General features: G+C 40.2%; 1 pseudogene; it reads left to right on the top strand.

Annotated features, from left to right (window-relative positions):
- Positions 1-9,250: 9,250 nt before the first annotated feature.
- LOC112584403 lies at positions 9,251-10,455 on the top strand (annotated as a pseudogene).
- The last annotated feature ends 9,867 nt before the right edge of the window (positions 10,456-20,322 follow it).

Here is a 20,322-nt window from a genome sequence, read left to right as displayed (position 1 = left end):
AACAATGACTGTTTTATGAAGAGTAGAAGGGAGGGAGCAAGAGAGTTTAGGGCAACAAGTTAAGAGGTTGGTGCCTATCCCAGCCACTAGGCTCTCACCATAACACCAGTATCAAGACATTTTGAGGCTCCTTCACAACCTTTATCCCTCTGCTTTGAAGCATTTACATACATGCTTTCTCTCTCCTTCCAGAACAATCTTCTTAAGGTGGGAACTAAGTCACATAGCCTCATAATAGCCAGCAATTAACACTTAGCATATACTAGCGCCCTAGGTACAATGCAGGAGACTCCGGTTGGATTCCTGGGTAAGGAAGATCCACTGGAGAAAGGATAGGCTCTAGTATTCTTGGGCTTCCCTTGTGACTCAGCTGCTGAAGAATCCACCTGCAATACAGGAGACCTGGGTTCAGTCCCTGGATTTGGAAGATCCCCTGGAGAAAGGTAAGGCTACCCACTCTAGTATTCTGGCCTAGAGAATTCCATGGACTGTATTGTCCATGGGGTCACAAAGGGTCAGACATGACTGGACGACTTTCACTTTCACTTTTATGTACAAAACGTTTAACTCCACAGTAACCACAGGAGATAGCTATTATTCCCCATTTACCAATGAAGAAATTCTCATTCAGAAATATTTGCCCAAATAGGCTGGTAAATGGTGGCACTTGGATTCCCACTCAAGTCTGCCTTGCTCCAGGTCTGTCTTCACTCCTGCAGTGATCAATAAACACACACACCGTTGAGCTGCAAGATGTCTGATTCCAATCTTATCAAACTACAGATTTTCTTTTGATGTGTGCTTTCCAACAGATGGGTAGAAAAATGTTAACCATATTTCAGGCTTTTTTTTTTCCCAGAGTATGCTGTACCAGGGGGCTTTTTATTCTCACAGTAAATCTAAAGGTGCAATTTGGGGTTTTTCAAAACATTATCATAAGTACTGAACAGACTTACCAGCAAAGTCGGATGAAAAGGAAAAGGATGCTGGAACCAAAGAGGAAAGCCAAGGCCAGCCAAGAGCATCAGCGGCAGGCTCACTGCAGTACCAGGAAACATTAAAGGCTGGCATCACTCCCCTCTTAATCCATAATGTGACTGAGCTGCAACCCCAGTGGTTTTGAGAAAAAAGAATCAGCAGAATTTTGCAACTTTAATAGACTGTATAAGCAACTAAAAGTTTCAGGGATGCCTTCTCTTCATTACCTCAGCAGTCATACTCTGACCTTGTGGACGCTCTTTGTGAAAAACTCTTAAGTAGAATTAACATTTTTCCCTCTGTGGCATGAACTCACGGTAGACGAAAGCTTTCATAGATAGCAAGTAGTTTTTCAATGTCACATTCCTATCACAGTGTTATGGAACAAAACTAATTGTCATCAGGATTGAAGGCAATTCTATTCACAGCAAGATAAATTGGATTTCTAAACTGTGATTTCCATTGCGTTACCTCTGTGTACCATGAAAGGTATCCTGATGTGCACAGCAGTCAGGCTACTTACTTATACAGTGACGTCCAGCTTTATGCTGAATCTGTCATCTTTTGCTTCCCAAGGGAGGACAGAAGCACAACAGAAGCATAATTGTAGACCACCATTCAATAGAAGGGGTTAATGAGGATACATTGCTTTAAATATCAGTGTGAACATTCAAAGACTACAAGAAAATAGTCCATTCCCTTAGAAGAGTAGGCATTCTTGTGAATTGTCCATTTCATCACTGTGGAGTTTTATGTGCATGTGAGGTTTTCTCTCTCTATCTCTACTTTTTTAATAATACTTTTTTAAATATATGCATACAGTATAACTGGGCTTCCCAGGTGGCTCAGTGGTAAAGAATCTGCCTGCCAATGCAGGAGGCACAAGAGACAAGGGTTCGATCCCTGAGTCAGGAAGATCCCTTGGAGGAGGAAATGGCAACCCACCCCAGTATTCCTGCCCGGGAAATCCCATGAACAGAGAAGCCTGGAGGGCTATAGGCTGTCACAAAGAGTCAGACACGACTGAGCCACTGAGAACAGCATACAGTATAACTATTTCAAAATGTAAACCACCACCAATAAAAACATCCCATCTTGCAATCTGTAAATGTGGACTCCACTAATCTTAACTTTTAATATATTGAGCAATGTCTTAGGTTGCATTTTCAAAATCTTTTAGAAAAAAATAAGATTTTCTAGTTAATTAATAGATTTAAAATATTATGGAGAATGAGTGGAAAACAAGATGGACAGTACAAATGTTCATACTGTTGTCATTAAAAGGCAAACTAGGACTTGCGTGGTGTCCGGGGACTAAGACTCTGAGCTCCCAACATTGGGAACCCAGATCTGATCCCTAGTCAGGAAACCAGATCCCACATGCCACAACTAAGAGAATGAGTGCCGCAACAAAGATCAAAGATGCTGCATGTCGCAACCAAGACCCAGTGCAGCCAAAGTTTTTTTAAAAAATTGTTTCTTAAAGGCCTCTCACAAAAAGAAAAAAAAAAAAAAAGGCAAACTGGGGATAGTAAAGCCTAGAACCATGGACTTCAGAGTCAATCCTCTGGGTTTGAATCTTGTCTCACCACGGTTGTGATCTGGACAAATTACTGAACCTTACTGTGCCTCCATTTTCTTATCTGTAAAATGTAGATTATAATAATACACACTTCATAATAGATTGTCATGAAGATTAGAGCTAACAACATACTTAGAAAAATTCCTGGCACACACTAAACACTCGGTGGTACAACTTATTATTACTACTACTATTATTATCTGAAAGCAGCCTGTTTTTTAAACAAACAAGTGATAAACTACTCATAGTTCTATCTCAGTCATTCCAGCAGGTTAACTTAAAATCTCTTGCAAGCAGTATCATGTTGCCTCATTCACATTTCTAAGCATCTTTGAAAATAAGAACACTACAGTCCTAAAAAAAGAAAAACAAACTTTTTATAGTTTACTTTTCCCCACTTATTTTTTATTGATGGTAATTTTCTATGTTGAAAGCAAATCCAAGTTATCCAGCCCATTGCTGTTGTTCAGTCACTAAGTCATATCTGACTCTCTGTGACCCCACAGACTGCAGCATGCCAGGCTTCCTTGTTCTTCACTATCTCCAAGAGTTTGCTCAAACTCATGTCTATTGAGTAAGTGATGCCATTTCATCCTGTTACCCCCTTCTTCTCCTGCCCTCAATCTTTCCCAGCATCAGGGTCTTTTCCAGTGAGTCAGCTCCTCACTTCAGGTGGCCAGCATATTGGAGCTTCAGCACTGGAGCCCAAAAAATAACATCTGCCACTGTTTCCACCTTTTCCCCTTCTGCTCACCATGAAATGATGGGACTGGATGTCATGATCTTCATTTTTTGAATGTTGAGTTTTAAGCCAGCTTTTTCACTCTCCTCTTTCACCCTCATCAAGAGACTCTTTAGTTCCTCTTTGCTTTCTACCATTAGAGTGGTATCATCTGCATATCTGAGGTTGTTGATATTTCTTCTGGCAATCTTGATTCTAGTTTGTGAGTCATCCAACCTGGCATTTCACATGATGTACTCTGCATATAAGTTAAATAAGCAAGGTGACAATATACAGCCTTGATGTACTCCTTTCCCAATTTGGAACTAGTCCATTGTTCCATGTCTGGTTCTGACTATTGCACTTGACCTGCATACAGATTTCTCAGGAGGCAGGTAAGGTGGTAGTCCCATCTCTTTAAGAACTTTCAGGGACTCGCTCTCCCGCGTGCATGTGCGCTCTCTCTCTCTCTTTCTCTCTCTCTCTCTTTCTCCCTCCCCACGCAGTCCTCCACTCTCTTCTCTTTGAGTCTTGGATTCTCCTGCTATCTTATAAATAAAATAGAGCTGTAACACTGATTTGCCTAAGAGCTGTAGCACGGTTTGTCCAAGACCCAAGAGCTGTGATGCACCGAGGGCTTTAATGTCCGTCGCTCCAAATCTTTGTTGTGACGAGACAAAGAACCGAGGAACATACACTCGCGTGACATCTATGGTGCCATGACTCGGGTTTAACCTGGCTGAAACAACCTCTACGTGAAAGAGGCCAAGCACAACAGGACTCCAACTCAGCGAAGCTCCCACGCTAGAAGCAGAAGGTGAAGAAACCCAGCGCAGGGGAAGGCCCATCGTGCTGGAAACCGGGACAGCATAAAATGAACTCAGCAGAAAGCTCACACGGCCCAGTCGCAGATTCCAGAAGACCTCCGGTTAAGGTAAGAGGTCCTCGCTCCTATGACTGGAGGGACCTTTACAATCTCTCGTTTATTGTTTCCTCGAACCTCCCACAAACAGGCGGGTGGCAGGGGCACAATTGAGGGAGTCTGGAGAGGCTGCTCCTCAGTATGTCCCAAAGGTGCTATCTGCTGAGCCCCAATAGCTGTTACACAAGTCGGTGGGGGTTCTTCTGTCCTAAGAACTTTCAAAAAAAAAAGAAAAGAAATTTCCAGTTTGTTGCAATCCACAGAGTCAAAGGCTTTAGCATAGTCAATGAACCAGAAATAGATGATTTTCTGGAATTTCCTTGCTTTTTCTATGATCCAGAGGATGTTGGCAATTTGGCCTCTGGTTCCTCTGCCTTTTCTAAATCCAACTTGTACATCTACAAGTTGTCGGTTCACATACTGCTGAAGCCCAGCTTGAAGAATTCTGAGCACTGCCTTGCTACAATGTTAAATGAGTGCAATTATATAGTTTAAATATTTTTTTGGCATTGCCTTTCTTTGGGATTAGAATGAAAACTGACCCATTCCAGTCCTGTGGCCATTGCTGAGTTTTCCAAATTTGCTGGCATATTGAGTGCAGCACTTTAACACCATCATCTTTTAGGATTTTAAATAACTCAGATGGAATACCACCACCTCCACTAGCTTTGTTTGGTGTCCAATCAATACCTGGGCGTTGTTCCTTTGTGTCCTGTCAAATCCTTATAGGATCTTGGAAAATATCACCACCTGCAACATTCCCCACTATAAGACACAAGGTAAAATTCCTTTGTTTTTGGCATGGGTCATTTATGTATACTGGAAATCATACATCTTATTTGCTAAATACTAAAAGGAAAGGAGACATTATACCTTACAGTGTTTCAGAAAGAGGTAAAATAAAGAGAATGCAAACAAGTAACAGTTTCCTAGTTCATTTGGATTAAAGAGAATTCCTAGTTACACATGATGAGGTTTTCACAAGCAGCAAGTTAGAGAACCTATATTTTTGTGTAAATACTAAGCTGCCAAATGACTTTTCCTAAAATTTACATTTTTCTATCTAACAAAACTGATTTTCTTTAGTCCAAGGAGGGTATGTTATTCATCCAGGCAGTATCTAGCAAATATAGATTGTACGATACTTATTGACCTAAGTAAATCTGAATGGCACAGCACTGGGCTCCAGGGAGACACTCAAATATTTTTTGAATGAAATGAAAGAATCAGAGGAAGACTAATGGAAACTGGTTCCGGGTGATCTGTCTTGCTGGTTGTAATAGAGATTAAGATAGAAATATAGGAGGACGGAATGGATACCATCCCAAAGCAACACACACACACATGCATATCTAATACAGAAAGTCCCCTCCATACAAATGCATTCCATTCTGATACCATGTTCCATTTGTTCAGTTGACTGACAAGTCCAACAAAGGTAGCCTAGGTACCCAACTACACAACTGGGTATATAGTACTGTACTGTAATAGGTTCATAATACTTTTCACACAAATAACACATTAAAAAAAAATAAAGCAAATTGGCTTAATCTTTCAGTACAATACCTTGAAAAGCATAATAATACAGTACAACAGTAGTACAGGAGTTGGCATCAAGTGAACAGACAAGAAGAGTTACTGACTAGAGGAGGGAGAGGAAGTGGGAGATGGTAGAGCCAAAGGATCATCAGCAGTAGGAGATGGAAGGCAAGCTTCAATTTCACTCATGCCTGACATTGATGGCATAGGTTCTGGTTCCTTGCTGAAACCAGATGCACATTTCTCACCTTTGAAAGTTCGCAACTTGAAGGTTCCTAGGTAGCAGACTTGTTATATATGCATTCACATACACAACCTGAAGCAACCTCAATAATTTACATTGAGAATTAATAGGAGCCAGGACTTCTCTGCTGGTCTAATCGCCAAAGACTCCAAGCTCCCAATGCCAGGGGACTGAGTTCAATCCCTGGTCAGGAAACTAGATCCTGCTTTCTGCAACTAAAAGATCCCACATGCAGCAATGAAGATGGAAGATCTTGCAAGTCACAACTGTTATATAAATAATGACAATATTAAACAAATTGCTTAGATATAATCCACCATTTACAATAGGCTTGGTCTGTTCTTGAGGGAGAAAATTTCCCCAATTTATATTGTTTTGGCTTTTAAATCTGAAAAAAAAAAGGAAAGAAACTTTCTGAAATGTCTACTGAGATAGATCTAAGCTGCTACATCCCTGTTCATCACATTCAGGTCTAGGGTAACCACGCGTCATCATCATTCCCCAGCACTGGACCTGAGAACTGAGTTCAGTCCTCCCACGTGACATTATTATTCCTAAGATCTTTCAAGACATTTGAAAGCCCTTCAAACTCTCTTATTCTTCTCAGTCCCTGTCCAGTCCAACCAGGAAGGCAGACAGTTGCCAGAACGGTTAGGTCAAGGATTGAAACAAGTGGGGAATATCTCTTTCTACAATGATGAGTATATTCATCCTATGCAAAAAGATAAGTAGATAGAGATAAATCTATATTATAATCAAGGGTACTGCTCTTCATAGTAGAAATAAGCAAGACATTTCCTCCAGATTTTGTTTCATATGCCATCATTTCTCAACACTGATTTCTGTTCATAAACAAGTTTCACTGGGAAATTTCCATTTAAGACAGTATATTTAAAGTAGCCCCAAAGAGAAACCATTTACACATTCTGCTGTAGTTCTGAGCAAGGTCAATTTCACTCAGGCATATGGCAAAATTTTAAAAATACTTAAAAGTCATTGAAAAAAGTTCATAATCAGAGGAGATCATATGCATGTTCACAGAGGAGATGCAGATGTTACACTGAGATTTGTCAAGTTGTCAAGGAAAACAACTCAGGGCCAGGGCCAGAAGGAAGGAATTCTCGTCTCCTAAGGCTAACCTAAGTAAGGGGAAGCACCCCAGCTTGCCTCTGCCAAGAATGCTACTCCATAGCAATTAAAAACTCTGGATGGAATACTGAAAATATCTTTTTTTTAATGCAAGTATGGGCTCATCAAGAAAACAAAGAGTCCTCAAAACCCAAAAATCAAGAGAAACGGGAAACACAGAGAAGCAGAGCCCCAAAATTGACATTTACTCTGACGGCATTTGCCAAACCCCAGAGTCCTTAAACTTCATTTTCTGACCTTAAAGATCATAAGGGTCAGTCTAAAGTGGGAGGCTCTTTAAGAGATTTCCCCCCCTTCATAACGTGAATCACAAAAGGCCACACTCACAATGTCAGAGTGAAGTAGATATCAGCCAGCCCCAGTTCAAGGAGGCAGCAAATAAAATTGCCTGCCTGCCCTACATGCTGTCACTAGTTTGGGGGTAGGCATGGAGGGGGTGAATCTCCCTTGAGAATTCTTAACACAAGCTGATTCTTTCTAAAGCTTGTAGCCCAAACAAATAATACCTTGGAGTGAGAAAACTTAAACAGATACTTCAGAATAAAGTGATCTCACATTGGTAATGCCCCGGACATCTAGCAGAAATGAATGAAAACCCTAAAAGAACCCACCTTCAATGTAGGCCTGAAAAATTCTCATGGATAAAAATAGGAAATCAGAGTCACAAATCCCAAACCAGGGAAGCATTTAACTCACTGTGAAAGGCAGCAGAAACAGCAGACGACATAAATTAACTTGTAAACTTCAAATATAGGAAGAAACCTACAAGTATGTTTACTTTTGTTTAAAAATTTAAAAGGGAGGGTTGAAACTACAACTAAGAAGAAAAAGACTTCAGTACTCACAGGAAGAAGTGGAGTCCCTGGAGCTATGGCAGGAAAAGAGGGACAGGAAGGGGCAGGGCCACCTTACCCGCAGTCAGCCATCCCCCAGGCTCCCGGTCTGCAGTGGCTGCTGCCCCACGGGGAGCTTAAGTACCAGGGATAGATACCTGATTGAATACCTGGATGGTCTAGTGGTTTTCCCTACTTTCTTCAATTTAAGTCTGAATTTGGCAATAAGGAGTTCATGATCTGAGCCACAGTCAGTTCCCGGCCGTGTTTTTGCTGACTGTGTAGAGCTTCTCCATCTTTGGCTGCAAAGAACATAATCAATCTGATTTCAGTGTTGACCATCTGATGATGTCCATGTGTAGAGTCTTCTCTTGTGTTGTTGGAAGAGGGTGTTTGCTATGACCAGTGTGTTCTCTTGGCAGAACTCTACTAGCCTTTGCCCTGCTTCATTTTGTACTCCAAGGCCAAATTTGCCTGTTACTCCAGGTATTTTTGACTTCCTGCTTTTGCATTCCAGTCCCCTATAATGAAAAAGACATCTTTTTTGGGTGTTAGTTCTAGAAGGTCTTGTAGGTCTTCATAGAAATGTTCAACTTCAGCTTCTTCAGCATTACTGGTTGGGGCATAGACTTGGATTACTGTGATATTGAATGGTTTGCTTTGGAAACGAACAGAGATCATTCTGTCATTTTTGAGATTGCACCTAAGTACTGCATTTTGAACTCTTTTGTTCACTATGATGGACACTCCATTTCTTCTAAGGGATTTTTGCCTACAGTAGTAGATATAAAGGTCATCTGAGTTAAATTCACCCATTCCAGTCCATTTTATTTCACTGATTCCTAAAATGTCGATCTTCATTCTTGCCATCTCCTGTTTGACCACTTCCAATTTGCCTTGATTCACGTACCTAACATTTCAGAGGTTCCTATGCAATATTGTTGTTTATAGCATCAGACTTCACTTCCGTCACCAGTCACATCCACAACTGAGTGTTGGTTTTGTTTTGGCAAATAGATGGGAAAACAATAGAAACAGTGAGAGACTTTATTTTGAGGGGCTCCAAAAATCACTGCAGATGGTGACTGCAGCCATGAAATTAAAAGACATTTGCTCCCTGGAAGAAAAGTTATCACCAACCTAGATAGCATATTAAAAAGAAGACACATTACTTTGCCAACAAATGTCCGTCTAATCAAAGCTTTAGTTTTTCCAGTAGTCATGTATGGATGTGAGAATTGGACTATAAAAAAAGCTGAGCACCAAAGAATTGATGCTTTTGAACTGTGGTGTTAGAGAAGACTCTTGAGAGTCCCTTGGACTGCAAGGAGATCCAACCAGTCCATCCTAAAGGAGATCAGTCCTGAATATTCATTGGAAGGACTGATGCTGAAGCTGAAACTCCAATACTTTGGCCACCTGATGCAAAGAACTGACTCATCGGAAAAGACCCTGATGCTGAGAAAGATTGAAGGCAGGAGGAGAAGGGGCTGACAGAGGATGAGATGGTTAGATGGCATCACCGACTCAATGGACGTGAGTTTGGGTGAACTCTGGGAGTCAGTGATGGACAGGGAGGCTTGGAGTGCTGCAGTCAATGGGGTCACAAAGATTCGGACACGACTGAGTGACTGGACTGAACTGAACTGATAGATTTATCATGTCCTTCGTTGTGACTTCCAAAGAATGACCACACCCTCACCGGCTCATTGTCAGTATTCCTAACACAAGTGTGCTACAGACTGAGAGGTGAATTTCCCCTGCTGACACTCAAACGTGTTTTCTGAAAGGGTGTTTGCAAGGCGTTGTGGTTTATCAATCAAGGGATCCACAAACATTAAGGAGATGCCTTCCAAGCAGGATGAAAATCTAGGATTCCCATGGGTCCTGAGATTTCTTGGACAGCCTGGAACTCTTCATCAGAAAAGAAGGGGGTGAAGGCCCAGTTTACAGATTTCAGTGGAGGCTTTGGGGGCTCCATATACAAAGGACTTCCCTGGTGGCTCAGGCGGTAAAGCATCTGCCTACAATGCGGGAGACCTGGGTTCAGTCCCTGGGTTGGGAAGATCTCCTGGAGAAGGAAATAGCAACCCACTCCAGTATTCTTGCCTGGAAAATCCCATAGACGGAGGAGCCTGGTAGGCTACAGTCCATGGGGTCTCAAAGAGTCAGACACGACTGAGCGACTTCACTTTCACATACAAAGATGTGGATTCAGATTATTCAGATCAAGGAATAATCAACTTCGAAGGTGACTGACACAATCAAAACCAGCCCTGAAAACAGAAGAATCATCCTGTCCGCTTGGAATCCAAAAGATCTTCCTCTCATAACCCGCCTCTGACCCTGCCTCTGTGCCATACCCTTTGCTTTTCTATGTGGGAACTGTGAGCTGACCTGCTGGCTGTACCAGAGGTCGGGAGACAGGGCCTCAGTGTGCCCTTCAACATCACTACATGGTCAGTGAATTTCAAGAGTGGTATATAGCTATTCCCCCAAATTTGAGCAAGCTGAATAATACCATCAGTCATAATAATGGCTAGTGTGGTTATGAACACTTAATGTTTATTTGTTTTATATCTTGCTGTAATAAAGAAACGTTCTGCATTCAGAGAAAGACTTTAGAAAAAAATTTAATAGAATCCTTAGAAATTAAAAATCTCATAATTAAAATTTAAAACTCAGTAAACAAGTTTACTGTGTGGCTAGACCCACTGAAAGAGCATTTATGAAATAGACTATAATCCTGAAGAAGTCAGCAAGAATATGGAACAGAGAGACAAAGAAGTTGAAAATAATGAAACAATCATTAAAAAGCAAAGAAGATAAAGCGAGATGCAATGGGAGATCTAAGTCAGTGAAGTAAGGCAAGAAAATGAAATAAATGAATTTAAGTACTAGAAAGGAAGAAACTACTTGTGTATGATATATTATCTATACAGAAACCTCTGAAAAAAATTCCAGATTTTTTTTAATAAACAGTAGAACTTAACATGAGATCTGAATATAAAATCAATTGTCCTTCTAAACCAACAGAAAAGAGTTCAAATGCATAGTTTTTTAAAAAGATATAATTTATGGCATTTTAAAAATGTGAAGGATCTAAAAATAAACATACCAAAGATCTTTATAAGAAAAAATTATAAACTTTTATTAATAGACATTAAAAATATCTAAATAAATTGAGGCCATGTTAATGTATAAAGAGAATCATTATTAAAAAGATGTCAATTCTCTTCAACTTAATTTACGGATTCAAGACAGTCAAACTGTAGCGAGTCTTGAGTCTTGACAAGCTAATTCTAAAAGAATATGGAATAGAAAATATCCCATAAAGCCTAAGTATGCCTGAGGAAGAACTAGGTGGGAGAAGTTGTTTTTTAAGTGATTCTTGAAGCTATGTTAATGAATATATTGTGGTATTTGCATTGGAAAAGACAAATGCACCACTAGGACAGGATAGAAACCCAGAAACAGCCCCATGTGTTTGGAATGTGATTTATATTAATAGCAGGGATGTGGAATCACAGGGCAGTGGGAGAAAGCTGGATTTCCAATGGATTCAGTTCAGTTCAGTCGCTCAGTCGTGTCCGACTCTTTGCGACCCCATGAACCGCAGCACGCCAGGCCTCCCTGTCCATCACCAACTCCCGGAGTTCACCCAAACCCATGTCCATCGAGTCGGTGATGCCATCCAAGCATTTCATCCTCTGTCGTCCCCTTCTCCTCCTGCCCTCAATCTTTCCCAACATTAGGGTCTTTTCTGATGAGTCAGTTCTTCGCATCAGGTGGCCAAAGTATTGGAGTTTCAGCTTCAGCATCAGTCCTTCCAATGAATATTCAGGACTGATCTCCTTTAGGATGGACTGGTTGGATCTCCTTGCAGTCCAAGGGACTCTCAAGAGTCTTCTCCAACACCACAGTTCAAAAGCATCAATTCTTTAGTGCTCAGCTTTCTTTATAGTCCAACTCTCACATCCGTACATGACTACTGGAAAAACCGTAGTCTTGACTAGATAGACCTTTGTTGGCAAAGTAATGTCTCTGATTTTTAATATGCTATCTAGGTTCGTCATAACTTTCCTTCCAAGGAGTTAAGCGTCTTCTAATTTCATGGCTGCAATCACCATCTGCAGTGATTTTGGAGCCCAGAAAAATAAAGTCAGCCACTGTTTCCTCTGTTTCCCCATCTATTTGCCATGAAGTGATGGGACCGGATGCCATGATTATGCTGCCCCAACTAGTTATCCATATTAAAAAAGGGGTGAGAAATCTCACCATACCCACAAAACTCAATTCTATATGGATTAAAAAGTTAAATGTAAAAGGCAAAACCGTAAAATGTTTGGGTGAAAATCTCAAAGATTATCTTTATGATATTAGGGAAGGGAAGGATTTCTTTAGTAAAGTACACATATGTGTGTACACAAACACACACACACACTCCTACCAATAATGATGGGTAAGTTTAAGTAGGTTAAAATTAAGAAATTCTGTTTACCAAAAGATACCATTAAGAGAGTGAAAAGGCAAGGCACAGAGTAAGGATCTGAAAAAATGACAAAATGTTCAGATCTAGACTATATATGGAATGAATACAAATAAATAAGGAAAACACAAGCAATCCTATAGAAAAATGAGCAAGGATGAACAGAAGTTTTGTGGAAGAGGAAGATAAAAAACGTTCAACAAGCACAGGAAAAGAAACCAATCTCTTTAGTAATTCAATTCAGTTCAGTTCAGTCACTCAGTCGTGTCCGACTCTTGGCGACCCCATGGACTGCAGCACGACAGGACTCCCTGTCCATCACCAACTCCCAGAGCATACTCAAACTCATGTCCATCAGGTCAGTGATGCCATCCAACCATCTCATCCTCTGTCGGCTGTCTTTCACTGTTTCCATTGATTCCCCATCTATTTGCCATGAAGTGATGGAACAGGATGCCATGATCTTAGTTTACTGAATGTTGAGTTTTAAGCCAACTTTTTCATTCTCCTCTTTCACTTTCCTCAAAACGCTCTTTAGTTCTTATTTGCTTTCTGCCATAAAGGTGGTGTCATCTGCATATCTGAGCTTATTGATATTTCTCCCGGCAATCTTGATTCCAGCTTGTGCTTCATCCAGCCCAGCGTTTCTCATGATGTACTCTGCGTATAAGTTAAATAAGCAGGGTGACAATATACAGCCTTGACGTACGCCTTTCCCAATTTGGAACCAATCTGTTGTTTTTTAGTAATTAGGAAAATGCAATAAGTTATGGCTTAGAACCATAAGTTATGACTTTACTCCTGCAAGATTTGCAAAAATTTAAAGATAATGTTGGCAAGTGTTGGCAAGGATGTGGGATAACAGAAGCAGTGATATCTGCTGGTAGGGAGGGTAAACTGGTAAAAATCACTTTGACATTTATATAGTTTATCTTAAGGTGCACACAGTGCAGGACCTATCAACTTCACTCCTAGATAAGCTTCACTCCTTGAGAAGGTCTTGCACATGGGCACCAACTAACAATGTTCATAGCACCACTGTTTTCTAGAGGAATGGATAAATTATGACATTTCATGTAATGGAATTCTTTGCTGACATGAGCTACAGCTACATGAAAAAAAAAGTGGATGAACCTTAGAAACATGTTGAGTGTAAGCAGTTGTCCAAGAAAACTTACCATATGATTATATTTATATGTCAGAAACATGTAAGCTAAGTACTATCTTATTTGCAGACACGGATTTATGTAGCAAAACCACATGGAAAAATAAGAGAATGATAAACTCAAAATTCAGGGTTGTGATTGTTCTGCATGTGGAGGAAAGAGGGTGGAACCTAAGGGGCACATGCAAGACTTCATGAGTAATGAGGGAGTACAAGCTTTCAAACTGGGTCATGGGTTCCTGGCAGTTTATTCTATTGTCATTCTTTGGAGATTAAACACGTTTCATGTATACTGCTTTGTATCTGCGATATTTAATTGTAAAATGTTTAAAGATGATAAGACAAATAAGTGACAGAAAATACCTATCATATGTGTAAAAACAGACAAAATGAAAAGCACAAAATAGAATAATCTTCTACCAATTACTAAGAGAAAATGAAAACACAATAGAAAAATGAGCAAAGGGTATTGTGCAAATCACACAATAAGAAATACAAATGGCCAATAAATACATGAAAAGACATTTAATTTCACTAATCAGTGCATATGAAACAGAACTATATTTCACCCATCAAACTGGAAGCATTTTTTAATGTGATAACAGCAGGATTAGTAATGGTATGAAAAATGAACTGACAAAGTCTTGTGGAGGACAATCTGATGTTATCTATCAAATTTTAAATGTAAATACTCTTCTGCTCAGCAATTCTGTATCTAAGAACCCATCTGATAGAAATACACATACATTTAGGTCATGTTGTATATAAAATGCTCATTGTCGCATTGTAATAATGGAAAATTGGAAATGACTTAAATGTCCATCAGTAACAAATAGTTTATTTATTTTATCATTTTGAAATGTCTTCAACTACCAGCAGAAATTGTGCCTTAAATAAATAGGGACTCTTTTTTCTGTTTTTTCTTTAATCACATAACAAGCTCTGCATAAAACTCATACCACTGTTTGCTCAGCTGCTCCACTTTGTCATCAAGGACCCAGCATCTTTTCATCCCTCAACTCCTCCATCTTTGAGTACTGACTGACTGGATTATGTTCTCAGCTCTTCACTCTCTTTGTCTGCAGCGTAACCTTGCAGTGTGCTATAACAGGCTGATGTTAGACTTGGCCTTGCAACCTTGATTAGCCAGTTGAATGTGAGTGGAAGTAACTGTGTATATGCCAATTCTAAGCCAAGATCATAAGTATCTTGTGTTTCTACTCACCTTCTTGCACTCCTGTGTTGCTTCATAAAAAGAACTACATTAGAGAGCTACTGATGCAAGGAAAATGAGGAAATACATAAAACAGGCCTGAACCTAACACCCAACTTGGAGCCACACCCAGCCAGTCTGAAATGAGCCCAGCAGAGCCAGAGATCGCTCGCATACCTCTGAGTGTGGAAACAAAAGTTTACACTTGTAATCCACTGTGATTTCAACGTGGCTTGTTAGACAGAAAAATGAAATAATAAGCTTGGCATGGTGACTTTGCAGCCTTATGCCTGTGGCCTTGGGGCCTCAAGATAGTTTCAAGCTCCATAAATTGCAACTGACTTCAAAGCAGGAAGTGGAGGATGTGAGAATGGCCAGGGCAGAGATAAACCTCCTCGTGATGCTTTTGCTTTTTTTCAAGGAATAGAGATTCCCTGGACACCTCTCTGCCAACTTCCCCTCACATTTCATAGTCCAGATTGTGTCACATGGTCTCTCTAGCTATTACAAAGGGTAGAAAGTACATACTTGCAAAGGGGACCAACTGGCTGGAGAAAAGGCCTACCTTCTCTGAGAACAAGAGACATTTGCCCTTTCAGTCAGTTCAGTTCAGTCGCTCAGTCATGTCTGACTCTTTGCGACCCCATAGATTGCAGCATGCCAGGCCTCCCTGTCCATCACCAACTCCCGGAGCTTGCTCAAACTCATGTCCATTGAGTTGATGATGCCATCCTTTACCTGGACAAAATCAAGGGCTTACTGGCAAAGTATGTATAACTGTGGTTTCTTCCACACACGTTTTGTAACACTGAGCAAAGCTCAGATAGAATAAGGTAGATTTATATGTAGTGACATGAAAAAAATTTAAGGTCATTCAAAAAGAATAGGCAATTGCAAAACAATACATGTAAATTTTCACTCATGTTAAAAAATAAGAAATTCAAGTTACAGTGCATACATATGTATGTAAATACACAGGAAAGGGTCTAAAAAATACACATCAAACTCTCATAGCAATCACTGCTGAGGAATAGGTGGTTTAGGAAAAGGATACATTTAAAAGAACCTTCCTGAGAACCTTCTGAAAAACAAATATCGTGTATTAGCATATATATGGAATCTAGAAGAACCAACCTATTTGCAGGGCAGGAATAGAGACGCAGACAGAGAGAATGGACTTGTAGACACAGCATGGGAAGGAGAGAGTGGGGCAAATTGAGAGAGTAGTGAGAGTCAATTCCTAGGTAGGTCGGTAAGAAGTCCAGGGAGTTCAGGTCCCCAGGAGAGGGGGGCCTGGGGTTCTTGAGGAGATAGGGGTCTGGAATTCTCAGGGAGGAAGAAAGGACAAACATCTTTTTCCTCTACATTCTTTAGTCTTAGTCACATAAAACGTTTTTTTCTTTAAGCCCCGAACTGATGATTACACAGCAAACAACTCAGTTTAAACTCTGTACTAGGGATTATATAACAACAATGTATTCTGCTTGAGGACAGTTTCTCCTTCCTGAAACCCTTCTAACTAATCCTGTTATCTTAAAATGTACATTATGGGAGTGGGTCTGGTAAAATCTTTACAACCTTGAGACATTCTTTTGATTTATTGTAATAACCAATTTTAAAAGTATATAATTCCCTTGCTAAAGTCTAGCGAGGGGGGCACTGTCCATCCCCCTTCTGATGTCTGTGTCAGAAGCTTTCTCTGTTTCTTTTCTTACTTTAATAAAACTCTGCTACACAAAAGCTCTTGAGTGATCAAGTCTGGTCCCTGGTCCCAAAGCTAAATCTTCTTTGGAGATCACAAATCAGACACCATTCACTGTAAGCTATCAGTAGCATTGACATATATACACTACCATGGTAAAATAGATGGTTCCTGGGAAGCTTCTGTATAACAAAGGGAGCTCAGCTGGGTGCTCTGTGATGACCAAGAGGGTTGGGGTCGGGGTGGAATGGGAGGGAGGCTTAAGAGGGAATGGTAGGTGTTAGTCACTCAGTCCTGTCCAACTCTGTGCAACCCCAGGGTCTATCCATCGAATACTCCAGGCAAGAATATTGGAATGGATTGCCATTCTCTTCTTCAAGGGATCTTCCTGACCTAGAGATCGAACCCATGTCTCCTGCATTGCAGGCAAATTCTTTACCATCTGAGAATACACGTATACTTATAGCTGTCTCTGGTGGCTCAGAGGATAAAGCGTCTGTCTGCAATGCAGGAGACCTAGGTTTGATCCCTGGGTTGGGAAGATCCCCTGGAGAAGGAAATGGCAACCCACTCCAGTATTCTTGCCTGGAAAATCCCATGGACAGAGGCGCCTGGCGGGCTACAGTCCACAGGGTCGCAAAGAGTCGGACACGACTGAGCGATTTCACTCACTTATAGCTGTCTCACATCGTTGTACAGCAGAAACCAACACAACATAATAAAGCAATTGACAGTCAGTCAGTTCAGTTGCTCAGTCATGTCTGACTCTTTGTGACCCCGTAGACTGCAGCATGACAGGCCTCCCTGTCCATCACCAACTCCCAGAGCCTACTCAAACTCATGTCCATTGAGTTGGTGATGCCATTCAACCATCTCATCCTCTGTCTGCCCCTTTTCCTCCTGCCTTCAATCTTTCCCAGCATCAGGGTCTTTGCAAATGAGTCGGCTCTTCATATCCGGTGGCCAAAGTATTGGAGTTTCAGCTTTGGCATCAGTCCTTCCAATGAATAGTCGGGACTGATTTCCTTTAGGATGGACTGGTTGGATCTCCTTGCAGTCCAAGGGACTCTCAAGAGTCTTCTCCAACACCACAGTTGAAAAGCATCAATTCTTTGGTGCTCAGCTTTCTTTATAGTCCAACTCTCACATCCATACAGGACCACTGGATAAGCAATTATATTCCAATTTAAATTCCATATAAGCAATTATATTCAATTTTAAAAGTAAATTTTTAAAAAATTAAGTTATATTAAAAATAAAAGTACTTTTTCCTGTTGCTCTATGTCCTTACTTCTGTATTGCTTAAATTCTTAAGAACATACAATAATTTATGGATTGCTTTTTTAAAATTTTACTTTTCATTAAAAACTAAAAGCTGCATAAGTGAGAAAACTGAACATTGAAAAAGAATATGAGCTAGACGATCTGTAAATTTTTTCTCACTCAAAGGGAGGAAAAAAAAAATTTTTTTCTCTAAAATCCAATCAATTTCTGGCTCCTAGGAAGGAAACAAAATCACTCAGAGAGATGTTTTGTTTGTGCATTGTGAAGTCAAGTGGGCCTTAGGAAACATCACTACAAACAAAGCTAGTGGAGGTGATGGAATTCCAGTTGAGCTATTCCAAATCCTGAAAGATGATGCTGTGAAAGTGCTGCACTCAATATGCCAGCAAATTTGGAAAACTCAGCAGTGGCCACAGGACTGGAAAAGGTCAGTTTTCATTCCAATCCCAAAGAAAGGCAATGCCAAAGAAGGCTCAAACAACCACACAGTTGCACTCATCTCACACGCTAGCAAAGTAATGCTCAAAATTCTCCAAGCCAGGCTTTAACAGTATGTGAACCGTGAACTTCCAGATGTTCAAGCTGGATTTAGAAAAGCCAGAGGAACCAGAGATCAACTTGCCAACATCCACTGGATTGTTGAAAAAGCAAGAGAGTTCCAGAAAAACATCTACTTCTGCTTTATTGACTATGCCAAAGCCTTTGACTGTGTTGTGTGGATCACTAAACTGGAAAATTCTTAGAGACATGGGAATACCAGACCACCTGACCTTCCTCCTGAGAAATCTGTATGAAGGTCAAGAAGCAACAGTGAGAACTGGACATGGAACAACAGACTGGTTCCAAATTGGGAAAGGAGTATGTCAAGGCTGTATATTGTCACCCTGCTTATTTAACTTATATGCAGAGTACATCATGTGAAATGCCAGGCTGGATGAAGCACAAGCTGTAATCAAGATTGCTGGGAGAAATATCAATAACCTTAGATATGCAGATGACACCACCCTTATGGCAGAAAATGAAGAAGAATTAAAGAGCTTCTTGATGAAAGTGAAAATGGAGAATGAAAAAGTTGGCTTAAGGCTCAACATTCAGAAAACAAAGATCATGGCATCTGATTCCATCACTTTATGGCAAATAGATGGGGAAACAATGGAAACAGTGACAGACTTTATTTTGAGGGGCTCCAAAATCACTACAGATGATGACTGCAGCCATGAAATTAAAAGATGCTTGCTCCTTGAAAGGAAAGCTATGACCAACCTAGACAGCATATCAAAAAGCAGAGACATTACTTTGCCAACAAAGGTCTGTCTAGTCAAAGCCATGGTTTTTCCAGTAGTCATGTATGGATGTGAGAGTTGGACTATAAAGAAGGCTGAGCACCAAAGAATTGATGCTTTTGAACTGTGGTGTTGGAGAAGATTCTTGAGAGTCCCTTGGACTGCAAGGAGATCCACCCAGTCCATCCTAAAGGAATAGTTGGAATGATTCAGTCCTGAACACTCATTGGAAGGACTGATGCTGAAGCTGAAACTCCAGTACTTTGGCCACCTGATGCAAAGAACTGACTCATTGGAAAAGACCCTGATGCTGGGAAAGATTGAAGGCAGGAGGAGAAGGGGCCATCAGAGGATGAGATGGTTGGATGGCATCACTGACTCGATGGACATGAATTTGAGTAAGCTCCAGGAGTTGGTGATGGACAAGGAAGCCTGTCATGCTGCAGTCCATGGGGTCACAAAGAGTTGGACACAGCTGAGCGACTGAACTGAACTTGCCATGTCTTGAAAATTGAAATCCTTTGTAAAGTCCTATCTCGCTTGTTAACAAGCTTCATTAAGAATGTTAGACTACCCAGCATTAATCTCCACATACCCCAGCCTTCCTAACTGGGCAACACAGAGACTAGCTTATTTATTGTGTGAAATGTTCATTGTAAGTGCATTCTCTTATACTCACATTGCCAGCACACATAAGCACTTTATGTAAGTTCAATCTGCCTCAGATGAAATCATCCTTTACTTTTAAAACATGAGTATATAACCAATGATGTTACCAAATCCAAAGATCACTGAGGAAAGAAAAAAAAAAGAATAGTTATACTAAAAAAATATATATAGTTCAAAACATAGCTTTTATAGAAAGTATTTCTATATTCTGAGCACTCTTTATAATGTAAGAAAATTTTCTGTATTAAATAAATAAGAGAGTAGGGATCTTGTTTCTTTTATTTTATAATTCTTATGGAAACTTCTTTATTTTACTATATATATAAACACTTGAAACTATAAAATAGTGTCACTTCAATTCCATTTATTAAGAGCTGAACTAGGAATGAAACTGGGATCTGGATTCCAAAACAATGAGTTAATTGTGCTTCCTCCCCACAAAAAGCTTGTAATATGGTAAGAAACAGAAGTAAAAGTGGATGAATTTAATTAAATGGGTAACCAACTTTAAAAAGGTAGAAATGTAATGAGACAGAGAAAATTGTGTTT

This window comes from Bubalus bubalis, chromosome 4 (genome assembly GCF_019923935.1).
Source record: "Bubalus bubalis isolate 160015118507 breed Murrah chromosome 4, NDDB_SH_1, whole genome shotgun sequence".
Classification (NCBI taxonomy): Eukaryota; Metazoa; Chordata; class Mammalia; order Artiodactyla; family Bovidae; genus Bubalus; species Bubalus bubalis.
Note: the sequence above shows the minus strand (reverse complement) of the source record. Positions and strands in the feature narration are given on the sequence as shown.